Source organism: Passer montanus, unplaced genomic scaffold (assembly GCF_014805655.1).
Source record: "Passer montanus isolate IOZ18808 unplaced genomic scaffold, ASM1480565v1 scaffold7, whole genome shotgun sequence".
Classification (NCBI taxonomy): Eukaryota; Metazoa; Chordata; class Aves; order Passeriformes; family Passeridae; genus Passer; species Passer montanus.
Window position 1 is genome coordinate 13,957,882 of NW_024372147.1, and position 15,170 is coordinate 13,973,051.

The 15,170-nt window shown below is 38.6% G+C and overlaps 1 protein-coding gene across 1 annotated transcript in view; it reads right to left on the reverse strand.

Moving 5' to 3' along the window:
* The window catches only part of DOCK8 (dedicator of cytokinesis 8), a 90,561-nt gene that overhangs the window by 74,955 nt on the left and 436 nt on the right, over nt 1-15,170 (reverse strand). The window lies entirely within an intron of this gene.

A 15,170-nucleotide genomic window follows, 5' to 3' on the forward strand; every position in this document is an offset into this window, starting at 1 on the left:
TTTATTAATAGTCTTGATGATGAAGTGTATGGTGGGCAACAAGAAAATATGGACTGCAGTAAATTCTGGTCCAAGAAGTTTCACAATTATTGGTATATTATTGGCAGTTTTTAGGAGATGATGAACAGACAATAAGGATTTATCTAAGGGCAATCACATAAAACCAATCTAGTGCTCTTCTCTGATAGTTTAACTGGTTCAGTGAGGCTCTTGATACTGTCCCTCATGACATCCCTATAAGCAGAGAGAGTGGCTGGATGGAATCATCACAGCTGGTTCCAAAAGAGCTCACAGCTGGTTAATAAAACATATTCAAGGCATAGTCATCATTGGTTCAAAAGATGATTGCAAGGAAATTTTACTATGAGAAGAAATTTAATTTTTCCTCAATCTAATTCCAGTCCATATTTCATTTTACAATATGAATGATGATATAGGCAACATAGGACTAAAATCTGGAGATCGCATCAACCCAGGAGGAATACTGAGTATTTTAGAAACAGTCTGAAATCAGCACAGCTAGATTCAATAAAAAATAATGTAAATCTCTAATCTCAGGAAGAAAAAAACCTACTGCAGAAATAAAAAAAGTTAAATTAACTGTCAAAAAAATAGCCATGTCACAGAAGAGACATGGAGAGAGTATACTGGGACATTTACCAATCAAACTACCACAGCAAAGAGAAACTGATCCTATTCATTTTAATAGAAGTCAATGAGACATACTTGGGCTGATGTACACACTTATAACAACACAGAGTAAGACGCAATCAATTTTAAAAGGCTTCAAAAGAGAGCAGTCAGAAGGCTAAAATTTTTGACAAGGATGACCCAGGAGGAAAGACTGAAAAAACTGGTTGTGTCACAAAAAGGGAGACTGACAAGAGACAACAGTTACCCTTGACAATGTAAAATATAGCAATAAGTAAAGAAAATGGCGAACAGTTCATGTCCCTAGAGGGAAGAAGAACAAGTAATGTTAAATTGAAACAAAAAAGCTCTAGTAAAGTATTTGGAAGAAAGTTCCCACTGCAACAGCAGCATGACACTAAAAGTGGCCTGAGGAATCACGCTGGGGTTCTGGCCAAGCCATTCATCATTATATTTGAAAAGTCCTGCTGGACAAGTAAAATCCTGGTTGTCTGAAAAAAGGAAAACATTGCTCTAATTTTTAAAAAGGAGAGAAAGAAGGAACACAGAGGCAACTAGAGGCTGGTGAGCTTCACCTCTGTTCCTGGGAAGATTATGGAGCAGATGCCCATGGAAGCAGTGTTAAGTAACATGCAAGACAAGGAGGTGAACCAAGGCAGCCAGCACAGCTTTACTAAGGACAAATTGAGCCTGACCAGCCTGGTGGCCCTGTATGATGGAGTGTCTGCAAAGGTCAACAACAAAAGACTTACTCATGCTATGTACCTAGGTTTCTGTAACATTATCCCATGTGACAGCTTATTGCCAAATTGGAGAGGCATGGCTGTGATGAATGTACTATTTAGTGAATAAGGAATTTGCTGGATGGACATAGCCAGAGAGTTGCTGTCAATGGCTCTTGTGAACCCTGGTGAGGAATGGTGTTCCTCGGGGCTCTGTCTGGGGACTCATGGTCTTCTGATCTTCACCAGTGATATCAGCAGTGACACTGAGTGCACGCTCATCAGGCTTGCAGATGACACAAAGATGAGCAGTACAGGTAACACAACAGAAGGAAGGGAGGCCATCCAGAGGGACCTGGACAAACTTAAGCAGAGGGCCCATGGGAACCTCATGTGGTTCAACAAGTCCCACTGTAAAGTGCTGCCCCTGGGCCAGGGCAGTCCCAGATATGAGCACAAACTGGGAGAAGAGCTCATTGAGAGCTCTGTTGAGAGGGGCCTGGGGATTCTCCTGGAAAAAAAAAGCTGGACATGACCCAGCAGTATGTGCTCACAGCATAAAAAGTCAACTGCATCCTGGACTGCATCCAAAGAACTGTGACCAGTAGGCTGAGGGGATTTGGCCTCTCTACTCTGCTCTTCTGCAACCTGCCTGGGGTACTGAGTCCAGGTCTGGGGTCCTCAGGACACAATAAACACAGTCCTGTTGTAGCAGGTCACGAGGGGCAGAGGGCTGCAGAATCTCTCCTGCAAAGGCTGAGAGACCTGGAGTTGCTCAGCCTGGAGAAGTCTCCAGGGAGGCCTCATCACAGCCTTTTGCTACCTAAATGGAACATGTCAAAAAGAGGGAGTGTGACTTCTACAGGCAAATAGTGATACGACAAAGGGGCAATGGTTGTTAACTTACAGAGGAGAGGTTTAGATTAGATTTTAGGAAGACATTCTTTACACAGAGGATGGTGAGGTACTGGAACAGGTTGCCCAGAGAAGTTGTGGATGCCCTGACCTTAGAAATGTTCAAGGACGCATTGGATGGGGCTTTGAGCAACCTTGCCTATTGAAAGGTGTCTCTGCCCATGAAGGGGACAGTTGGATCTAGATGACCTTTAAGGTACTTTCTGGCCCAAACCATTCAGTGATTCTAATCAGCCACCTTGTCTAGTGTCTAGAGCCCATTTTTGATGACCCTGAACTACCCAGAAAACAGCATCCAGGCAACTGCAACTTTCAAAGACCAGTGGGACTCAGCAATGTTAATAACTCTACTGAACACTTATATTGATAGCTGTTTCTTTTCACTAGCTGAAAAAATAAGAGGTGTAGATTTGGTGAAGGCTTTTCCACAAAGGTCACTGCTGAATTCAGTTTGTCAACATGCATGTAGAAAGATAGTGTAAGCCTGTACAAAGATGGCAGATGACAACATACTAAGGATTTTCTGGATTTTATGTCCTTGGCTAAACCACAGCATCAGAGCAAAATAACATAAATTTTAACTAATTTTTCCACTCTGTGATGTCTTGGGTCCTGAATGATGATGACACACAATCACACAATCTGGCGCAATTCTTGAAAAAGCTGGAACTCACCAGACTTTCTGATCCACCTGGAGAGGACTGCAGGGTAGTCAAATAAAAACAACCAACCAAAACAAAACCCAAACCCCAAACTGGTGCTTCTCAATCTCAATTTCAGCAGTGTCTATCCCACAGATAGATATAAACCTCCAGCAACAGCTAGCAAACAGCTGAGACATAGACTGTATTTCACAAATACTCTCCAATGCAAAGCATTCAGTTTGCATAATATATTAATATTATAACCAAAGTAACACACTACACCTGGAGGTTCTTTAAATTAATCTTGGAGGTCAAATTCTGGAATGTTTCTCAGGACAGAGCTCCTTGAAGATTGTAAGCTTGGAGATTTGGGTTATTAGCTGGGCTCAGATGAGGGCCCAGGAAAGGAAGGAAAGGAAAGTAAACCAGCCATTTATTTTCTTCCTCTAACATATGTGAGATCTATGGCCGAACATTGCTGGTTCTATAATTAAAATTATATTAATGCTTATAATGCATAAAGCAGGTTTTGCAGTTTCACTGTAAATTCTGCTCAATGATATATGTCTTTGAAATATGTAATTTAAAAGCAGGCATAATGGTATTTTTTAGTATGTATATAATATGAAAATTTAAACAGAGAAAAACAATTTAAAAATAAAAGCAAAAGAGAACAGCGTTAAAGATCACCTATTAACTGAAAATCAGAAACTTTTTAAGAAAAAACTTGATTTTAAAAGTATGCTTCACATGCCTATTGGATGAAGTTCTCCAAAGTTCCTTAATATTAGAGGGGAGATAGAAAGGCTAATCCTTAACAACCTTACAATTCCTTCCAGCAGACTGAAGTTGTCTTCTGCAAGAGCTGCATACGCAATTAGATAGCAAGGAAATATGAAAATAAATAAATAAATAAATAGAGAGTACAAGAAGTATCCTCAAAGACAGACACATTCACACTTACATGTACACAGATGGCAGAACCATTAAAAAATAGAGAAAACTTCTACTTAACAGGTAAAATCTTCAGTCTTGGTTACCCTGAAGAATAATCCCTTTCATCTGACATTGACAAAGAAAACTCACAGCTAGCTTTTGTTCTTTTCTGACCCTAAGATGGAACTTCTCTAGCTACAACTAAAACAAGCAACTAAAAAGCTCTAGAAGAGAAAAATGTAACAATTACCTACCGCTCTCTTTCACTCCCACACGCAAACACACACAAAGTTTTGGGCAATGATCCAGATCTTTAACTAGCAAATATGGGAATCTCACTTAGATCTCCTGTTCCTACTGCCAGTGGCACTGCCTGTTTTTCTTCTAAGTTTCTAATTAGTCCTTGAGGCACCAGAGCTCCACTTTGTTAGTCACTGTTTACAGCAGTGGTCGATCTGAACTGCTGCTCCTTCCTTGTTGGCTAAGGTAGGCTGTACACCCTCTGGCACACACCCACTTTGGGGTCTACCACATTAAGACTCTATATCTTTATATATAAAGAGTCTATATCTTTATATATAAAGCAATAAAAATCCTATTCAAGATGCTTGAAATTTAACAACAATCTTCTTACGAGGGATGGTGTGGGAAGAATGAAAAACATCTGGAGAAGAAACTGTTGACTTCATTATGCTGTCAGCTTGTTACAAAGTAAAATGGGCAAGAGCTCAATTTTTATTTCTTTCCCAGGTCATGTATGATATTTATTCAGTGAAGATTTTTCTCTGCCTTTCTGTTTTGCTGCTTCTCCCTCGGGAGGAGACATGAGCACTGACAAAAATAATTTTCTAATCCTGGCCATGTAAAGAAACCAAAAAGCTTTGTTTTGCTCCTGATTAGCAATGTTTTTATGCAGTTTTTAATTACTGCTTGGATAATAGGAATAGTTATGAAATAACATTTGAGAAGACAATGTGTATACATTGTTGACTGGTTGGCTTCTGCAATGAAACTGGTTTTAGGTGCGAGGTTTTACATGACAGTTTAGTGGTACCTCCTGGGAAGGAGGTTGTCTGCCATCCTATTATAGACTTAGACTGGTTGTGACAGTTTATATATGCAATAGAAAATTTGTAATTAATATCTCACTTGATGCTAATTAATGATTCTAACAGAAGATGAATAAGTGTCTAAACACCAGAATTCTTTTGTTGTCCCCACTGCCTTAATATCCACCAGGACACAACAATATGTACACACAGCTTTCATTCTGAATGGATTAACCTCAGTTTATCTAAGGACAATTTTCTCTGTTTGGGTCAGAAGACTCTCTGCTTGTAAAGCACTAAAGCTCACATTGGTGCCTCATTATCTTCTGTTGACTGAGATGTCTGAAGAAATACTTTCTAACAAATGTGCCCCTACAGCCTCCAGGAGACACACAGATCTATATTACATTGCAAAACTGTAGTCAGGGCATAGCTTTATTTCTTTTTCTTTTTCTCTTTTTTTCTTTTTTTTTTTCCCTAATCAGTTTAGAAGTCTTCTAAAAGCTTGTATTCTTTACAATAAGAATGATCCTGGCAATTCAAGGCCAGTAATGATTGCATGAGCCACCCTCTCCTTATACTGGGATTTGAAAGTAATAGAATAATGTTAGTTTATTCTTCTAGATTTTTGTTTTGTCTGCACTGTTCCACCAATTCATAACAAAGTAATTATGAAATAAGTGCAAAGACTTATATTCCAGCTAACGTGTATTATGTGAGAATCCAAAAGGCTTCATTAAGAAAATGCTTTTCTAGTACTGATAATTTTGTAAATCCTGTACCAAGTTTAATAGTTCTTGTGCTTTGTTTTCACTTTTTTACTAAGAAACAATTATTGATACTAAGTGAAAAAAGTCAGACATTAACAACAATAATAAATAATATTAAAATAAAGATTATGTACATCTTATTCAAGGGAAATTTTTCTTTTTGCTCTTATAGGGTGTTTTTTATTTTCTTTATCAAGGTCAAAGCTTGTATTTTTATCAACCAGCAAAAAATGTCACTGTCAACTTCAAATAAATTCATAATATATTCATAGAAAGGTCTTTCATACTGAGTACAGGAAAGGCCAGAGTAGGAAACAAAGCAAATTGGACAGAACTGGAAAATAATTTGTGTTAATATTTTGGCCCCCTCATTTCCTAAGAACACAGATTTGTGGAGCTGCAGTGTGACTTTTCTGATACGGAAAAAACATAAGGGGGTTTTTTTCCCAGTCACTTCTTAGAGCAACATTATTTTCTTTAGAGCTAGGATCATTTACTAAAATGCCTAAAAAAAAAATTGGCCCAGTTTCAAGCACATGAAGAGGTACTGCTATTTCTAGAACAGGGAATTTTGATTCAGCTTCAGCAGGAACCAAAGCAGTATCTAAGTATGTTTGAAAGCTGGATCTTTTGCTCACATTCTTAAAAAGAAGAGTGTTCACAGAATCTGACACATATTAAAAGCTATTGTTAAAATTAATACATTTTTACATTTGCTGGTTGTCTTTACATGTACAAATTTCATTATTACACACTCTTACAAACATATGTGGATTATGCAAGACATTTTATATCATAAATTACAAACTGAAATATCTGGAAAATTTCAAGCTGGAGAAATGTTACATTTTACTCAATGTTCTAAACATGAAGTCTTGATACTATTATCTTTGTAAGCCTCAGATCATGTAACAACTGAAATAATATATGCTTTTATCTAACTCAGTTTGCTCAACTTTAGGGAAAAATAATAATATTGAGTCTAGATGTGCTGACTCCCTTATAAAATATCTCCATTATTACAAGGCTTAGAAAACTGTGATTCATCATGTGCAAATATAATTCTACAAAACTCATGAGGAAAGGTATTAGAGACTTTTTGTGTGAAATTGGCCCAAGACCTGGTTAGGCCTGGGCCTATTTTTCTGTAACTGTATTTACAATGGCAAACTTTTAGTGTAATTGTGTTATCACACAAGCACATTCACAGACTACCCTTTTTCCTACTGCTACAGACAATGGTAAAGTCTGGTATGGGCTCCTCAAATAAAATTTAAAATATAGTTAAGTCAGAATAGGAAAAAAGGACAACCATATAGAGTTGTGTTCATTACCTGTAATTTTTAATGACCATAAAATCAGAAAATGGTAGAAGGTATAAAATACAATGCTAAATATTTCCTTCTTGCTGGTTCTCACTTCTGTGAGTTCTAAACTTCTGTTTGGAACAATGAATAAGAAATATTCACACACAGGACTCAGTGGACATAAAAATGTTTCTTATTTGCATCTGGATCTTTGGTAAGCTTAGGATTTCCTTGACTCTCTCTCTATATGTATAAAAGAACCTCATCATAAATTTCAGGCTAGGCTTCACCATGCATATATACATCTGAAGTCTTGAGGGACATCAGATCTTAAAAAATTATGTTAAAATGCTTTTTTGAGCTTTTCTGCTCAGAGCTTAAAGTCTCTTTCAAGCTCAGCAGTCATCTCCCAGAGAAAAGGCAAAAATCCCTTTACTCTAATCATGTAACAGGGATTATTGCACCTGAGTTCAGTGATTGCACAAATATGTAAGTGCTGTATAATACTATGCTTAAGCAACTGTAAGAGAAAATAGATGGCTATATTTTAAACCCTATTTGAGTATCAAGTCTGCAGTTAGAGAGCTTCCTAGCTGTCAATAACATCTGTCTCAACTGTAACAACAGTATTCTGCTTGCATGACCAACTGTTTTCTAAAGACACAGTTTCTACAGCTGCTTAGCAGCTGATAAAGTGTACACTTGTATTGTGGAGCCTATCTTTCCTGTACTTGTAATTTTTCACAGAGATATGGCTGGGCGGGCCTGTGTTGGTCATCAGCCTCCTACTTAAGCATTTACTATCACCCTCATTGTATAGCAGACAGATGACTCCAGAAAGAGTAATCAATAAAAACCAAAAGTAACTCACTATGAATAACCAAAGGCACCAGTATCCTCTGAAAAGTAGTTATAAGGACATTTTCTTGCTATTTCTTCTCTACTTCCTACAAGTTACACATATTTTAGGCATGAAATGTTGCAATTTTTGCAGAGTATGCCAGAGGAAAGGGCTTTTAGTCTTTGTGATGGACACTATGCTACCAAATGTAGTAAAGACATCATCCTGAATAATCTTACCTTTAAAAAATGAGGAGATGTTTATAGGAATTTTAAACAAAAATATTGATTATTACCCTATGGCACAATCTAGACATATGATGTTGCTTTTTTCTTCATCTTACTCCTGTAACTGATTTACAATCCACTTTTGCTAGTTTATATCTCTCCCTTTTAGTGGAGGAGTACTTGTAAAAATGTCCCAGAATATGACATACAGGTCAATATACCTAAGGGAAGAGCCATCTGAGGCTTTTAATAACTATTTAGTTGTTCATGTGCTGTGAGCACTTGTAACTGATAGAGCAGGGATGAAACCATGGTATCGAGTCCTTTTTATCTTTTCTGCTCCCTCAAACTGCCTTGATTTGAAACAGTGTGAAGGTGGAAGGTAAAGCATCTACGTGCAGAGGCTGCAGTGGGGACTAGTCTTTATGAGTAGCATATGAAGTTGCAGAGCACCTTGTCTTCTCTCCCCTCTCTTCACCTGCTTTAGAGCAATCTATTCCTTATGCTGAATAAAAATCCAGAAGACACCAAGACAATGATGCCACAAGCTAGGAAAAAACAGCTTGGAGTAAAGAGATGGGGTTCCTCTGTCTAAAGAAGTAATGTCTAAAGTTGGTGAAGTATAAGTTGGATGAGCAGACAGTGAGTGGAATTGAAAACTTCCTGAACAGTTCGTGATGATCAGCGGCAAGAAGTCTAGCTGGAGGGTATAAACTCCCAAAACACAGGGGTCAATACTCAATCCAATCCTGATTAACAGCTCCATTAATTATATGGATGACAGGGCTGCGTGTACCCTCGGCAGGTTTACTGATGACCCAGAAGTGAGAGGACAGTGCAGCATGACCGTCTTGATGCATCTCATGCTGACATTCAGAGGGAACTAAATGGGCTGGAGAAATGGCCTGATGGAAACCTTGTGAAGTTCAAAAAGTGCAGTGCCCTGTACCTGGATTATCTTCATGCACCTATATATGCTGGAAGGCACTTAGCTCCAGGAAGGCACTCCAGCTTTGCAGGAAAGCATCAGAGGTCCTAGAAGACCATGACTACATTGGTGCTAGGAGACTGAGACTTCCACAAAGCTGAAAATGAGCCAGCAATATGCCCTGCTTGCAAAAGAGCCAGATGTTACACCAGGGTGCGCTGGGCAGAGTACTGCAGCAGGTTGAAGGATCTGATCCTTGCCCTCTGCTCGATGCTGGAGAGGCATGCCTAAGTTCTCTGTCCAAGTCAGGGCTCCTCAGTACAAGAGAGACATGGATATATGGGAGAGAGACTAGCCAAGGGTGACTAAGGTGATGAAGGGATCAGAGTGTGTCTCCAGTGGGGAAAGACTGGGACTGTTCAGAGAAGGGAAGGCTCGGGACAATCTTATAATTTATACACATATATAAAGGGACAGAGTAAAGCAGACAGAGCCAGGCTTTTCTCAGCGGTTGTCAGTGACAGCACTAGAGGCAATGGGCCTGGCCTTGAAACTTGGAAGGTTCCATGTGAAACATCTTTTTCCTATAAGGGTGACTGGGCACTGGCACAGGCTGCTCAGAGAAATTTTGGAGTCTGCCTCCTTGGAGGCCTTCAAAATCCAACTGGACACGATCATAGGCAGCTAGGTCTAAATGGCCCTGCTTGAATAGAAGAGATGAACAAGATAGCCTCAGGTCCTTTCCAACCTCAGCTACAGCGTGATTCTGTGAAAGAATTAAGCAGATACTTTGGTCAGTTTATAATCTATCCCTGTAAACCAGAAATGGGAGATAAATGCTGTGGACAATTGCAAGGAAGCACATGTTGTAGTCAGCTGAAAAAATGGGAAAAAAAAGGAATGAAATATTAAAAAAGTATAGTGATATTCATGTATACTCCAGTATTTATTTCCTATAGCCAGATTAAATTATTTGCAAACAAAACCAGTATCCAGGAACAGTGCTAGTCAGCCTTACCTCAGTGCTTGGTAAGATCATGCAACAGATTCTCCTGAAAGCTACAATGGACTAACAGATAGGTCATTAAAGACAGCCAACATGACTTCACCAAGGGCAGACTGTGCTGTACTCATCTAGAGGCCTTCTACAATGGAGTGACTGCATCAGTGGACATGGGAAAGGCAGCTGGTGTTACCCATCTGAATTTCTCTATGGTGTCCCAAAATTTTCTTACTCTAAATTGGAGAGACATGTATTTAATGGATGTACTCTTAGCTGGAAAAGGAACTAGCTTGACATCTTCCTTGCTTGATCTCCAGTGAATGTACAATCTCCAGAGAACAGAAATAAGAGCTGTTCCTCAAGGGTAAGTGGAGGGAGCAATACTATTTAATACCTTCATTAATGACATACATGGTGGGACTGAGTGCTTCATTTGATTCACTTGATGGAAGGGATCTGTCCAGAGGGAAGGGACCCTGACAGATTTGAGAAGTGGGCTCATATGAACCTGATGGAGTTCAAAAAGGCCAAGTGGAAGGCATCGAACATGTTGAGGGCAACCAACAAGACCTATACAGATTGAGAGATAAATGAATTGAGAACAGTTGTCCAGAGAAGGAATTGAGGGTACTGATGAATGAGAAGCTGGACATGACCCAGCAATGTGTGCTTAAGGCCCAGAAAGCCAAATGTGTCCTGGGCTGCATGCAAAGCAGCGTGGCCAGCAGGGTGAGGGAGAGGATTCTGCCCCTCTGCTCTGCTCTGCTGAGACCCCACCTGCAGGGCTGCAGCAGCTCTGGGGTACCAGGACAGGAAAGAAATAGACCCCTTGGACTGAGTCCAGAGAAGAGCTGAAGCACCTCTCCTGAAAAGACTGACAGCCTGGAGAAGATGGATTTTTTCAGCCTGGAGAAGAAAAGGCCCTGGGAAGACTGAATATCAGCCTTCCAGTACCTAAAGGGGACCTGCAGGAACTATGGGGGCGGACTTTTTAAAAAAGCCCGTAGTGACAAGACAAGACAAGGGAGAAAGTGAATCCTCTCATTTTAAAGTGAAAGGATAGATTAGGCTACATATTAAGAAGAAATTTTTCACTGTGAAGGTGGTGACACATTAGAACAGTTTGTCTGGAGAAACTGTGGATACCCCATGACTGGAAATGTCCAAGGCCAGGTTCGCTGGGGTCTGAAGAGCCTGATTTGGTGAAAGATGTCTCTGCAAATAACAGGGGGTTTGGAACTACACGATCATTGTAGGTCCCTTCCAATGCAAACCTTTTTAGAGATCTAAGATGAAAACCCTATCTGTATACCCTGTGCACATCAACTCCATGCATTTAAAATAATAATCTCATTTATATTTGTGGAAGTCTTATAAAAATGTCCATTTACTATAAATTGTTATCTTACATTGCTATACCTAACATATGAAATACATTCATCTTACTTTTTTCTCTTTGATCTGTTAAATGTAATATTCTGTGTACCAAATACAAAACCACTACCATTTCACACACGTATGCATGTATACACAGATTTTTATATTTCCTATATAAACCTATTGTACGTACAAAAGACTGAGATCCTCTCTGGAGCTTCTTTTATATATTTAGAGTTTGAAAAGAAAAAAATGAAAATAAATAGCTTAGTGTATGCAATGGAGTCTGGTCAATGCTTTTAAATAATTAACATCTTATTATATCCATATAACAAGGGTTTTATTGAAATTCAATCCAAAGATTATAGCCTCAGCCCCATGAAGGGGTTGCAGTGAACAGAAATCTCCTATCAGAGTATATAGGAAATGAAGACAATTTTTGCACTGTACTTGACTCTTCCACAACTGCCTTTGTCACTTAGGGCAAATTCTTGTGAATCTTCAGAACTGACACTCTGTACAATATATGATTTAAGCTGACCTTTTCGTTTCAGGTAAAAAAAATTAAAAATATTTTCATCATGAATGTAAAATGGAATTCCTGGTACAATTGGAGAATTTAATATGAGTATGACTTTTAATGTAAGCTTTTAAAAAATTGAAATCTTTAGCTGTTTCCTTTAATATTGGTATCAAAAGTTTCCTTTAGTATTGGTAGTGTGAGTCTGTTATTCTTTAATATAAGTCTGTGTATGTAACCTCATCCTTAAGTACACGTCTTAAAAACTAGAACAGGAAAAGCTAAGTTTGTTGCACAACTGGGCAATTTCAGGGACAAGGAAATGAAATTACAGAAATGAGTGTTGAAAATTTCTTATGTAATACTTGTGAAATTCAGACAACAGCTGTCTGTAGAGGCAGTTGAGGAGTATTCTTATTGGGAGGGTTTTAATTGCAGGAGACACATTACTGAAAGTTAAGTGATATGTTAGGGACCTGTATTACTGTTCTTGATAACTTTCTGTTTTGTAATTTGGGTGTTGAAATGTTTTGAATGTAGAGTATTGGTGACCAGCGCACCAGCTAGGTGCTTGAAGCACAATTTTCTTCACTTGAAGTCTAAACACACAATTACTACTGCAAGACCTATGTGAAAAATAAGACAGTAAATTACACTAGCTAAACAAAAATAATAAAAATAGAGTATCTCTTCTGTTAATGTTGTGTTTATCCTAATACACTGCTGTGACAAAATGATTAAAATTCAGTTTTTCTGGTCTTTCAAACCTACATTGCTCAGCTGGTACATATTAGAGCCCACATCTCTAGCAATGGTGAGTTGTTTTCTCCTCAGTGGTTTACAAAATTATTTTTTAACTTCCTTGATTCCTGGGTAGAAATACTGTGGAAAGTAGACACACATTGCACAATCCAGATATCTGCTAATTACTATCTTGAATTAAACTCAGCAAGGATGATGTGGCTTTTTGTGTCCCATGCTGATTTCTAGCTGCCTGACTTCAGGGACACTAAAAGTTTGTTCCTTCACTTCTACATAGGAAACGAACATCATTATTCATAAAACCTATCCTATTAAAGCAGCAGGAACTACTTACATACATGCATTAAAAACATATGTGCAAGTCTTTGCAGGATTAAAAAAGGCAGGAAGCAACAGGTTGGGGCAGCAGACACCAGATGGGTGGAAGGAAGAATAAAGTGATAGGAAACATGGTTACGTGGGCAGGTTGCATACAAGAGTTTGAAGGCATTTGAAGGCCTGCTTTTAAAGTCTGACCTAGCTTTAAACAAATGTGTTGCTTGTAATGTAATAGCTGCTCCTCAAACGTCTGCAACTCCAGTGCTCATGAACTCCCTTTACATTTAAATCATAATGACACCACTAAGACATTTTGTATCATGTTATTGCTGATTTTATACAGAACAGAGTTCATAGGTTGGTCAGATATCTGTCATGGCTCACCAAACACACCTTGCGTTAGTCGCAACAAGGTGGCCTAAGTTTAGACAGAACAGAGCCTAAAATTCTCCTGGTCCTCATAGAAGTACTATATAGCTTACATAAATCACTGGCAAGAGGAAGAGTGAACAAAAAAGGGCAGAGTTTTGCATGCAAATTTGTAGTGAATGCAAAGTAATTATAGAGGCAATGCACTAACTCCTGAAAATGTTGCCTTGTCAGTAATGTTCAACTTTCAATACAAGTTGCATTTTGAAGAAGTCACGAACTCTGAAAAGAAAGAAACAAAATTTTACAGCTGTAAATTAGCCTTTTGTGTACAGTCAAGAAACCTAACACTCTAACCTATTATTCCTCTGATTTTTAAAACTACTTAAAAAAAAATCCAAACAACCACATTAAAAATGCTTCTTGCAAAGATCTATCACTCTTCTGTCAGCACTACAAACTGCATTGGAGGCATGTAAAAATGTCCTGCTGTTTTTGAAGAAAGGGAAACAAAATATCCTACTAAAAACCATCTACTATACTGATAGAATAAAATGTAAGTGCAAAAGAGAATATCCATGCTTACAAAAAAAAGGGCACACTCTTAAACTGAAATCATATTCAGAACATTTTTATAATATATTTCAACATTTAACTTGCTATGAAATACTGACTATTTCACTATTGATTCAAAAGAAAAAAGTAAATTAAAAAAAAACAAACAACTAATAGGAATTTAATTTCACAACAGTTCTTACTAGCAAAACTTTTGTGAACCTTGTTATGACTCCGCTACTTTGTAAGGCTTTAGTCATAGAGATGAACAGTGACTATCACCAAAGCTAGGGAAAGCTGCCAAAAAGCTGACCCTAAAATAGGAAGAAAAAAAAAATAACCTCTGTAAACATCAGCTAGTTATGATTTCTGTTCAAGCAAGTCTCCAAATGATCAGGAATTGTGGCCTGATCCTCTCATGAGCTGCTCATCTGATGGCTTCTAAATATGGAATATTCACTCTTGTGAATATTCCACCATAAATTTAAAATAAATTCCCAAAGGACACAGAAAGGTATGCTGATGCATATTCTGCCATGAGAAAGGCACATCACAGAGGAGCTAATTTTATCCTCCCTGACTGCAAACCCCATGTCTTCCAACAAGTTGCTGAGGAGGCGGAGTTTCTCTGCATACTTTTCTCTCTGGCACAGAGACTTATCCTCAGTTTATATTACCATTATGCTATTTGTTCTTTTATGTGTCAGCAAATTCAGGTACCTGTTATTTACATCAGTACCCTGGAAACAGTTCTTGTCTCAGATGACAAGACTCTTGAAAAGGAGGCCTTTTTTTTCCTTTAACCTAACAATATGAAAATAATTGTCTTGGTTCCTTACTGCCACCACAGAGCACAGACGAACTGAGAGTCAGCACTTCCCTGGGAAAAGACACCAAAGTCTATCAGACAGCAAGTTTAGTCTCAAGAGTATGGTGTTCCAACAGCCGAACTCTAATTTATTTGGTTTAGGGAGGGAATGTGGGAGGTAGATATATTTTCAGTCATCGGGGGACTTCTCATACATGGAAGGATGAAAAAAAAAAATCCCAGGGATGTATGTCATCACAGTATTGATGCCCTACATAAAGTTCTCATTTGTCAGTAGTGCAAATTTAGAGGGACCAGGTAATTTTGCCACTTCTTGTGAAGGGGAACCCCCATCGGCAGCGAGCAGCCCCTCCAAAGAACTCGGGACTTCTTCGGACAGAACAGATGGGGAACGAACTCCTGGGGTGAGGCTGGACGTCACCTTCCTGCCAGAGGACACGGACCCAC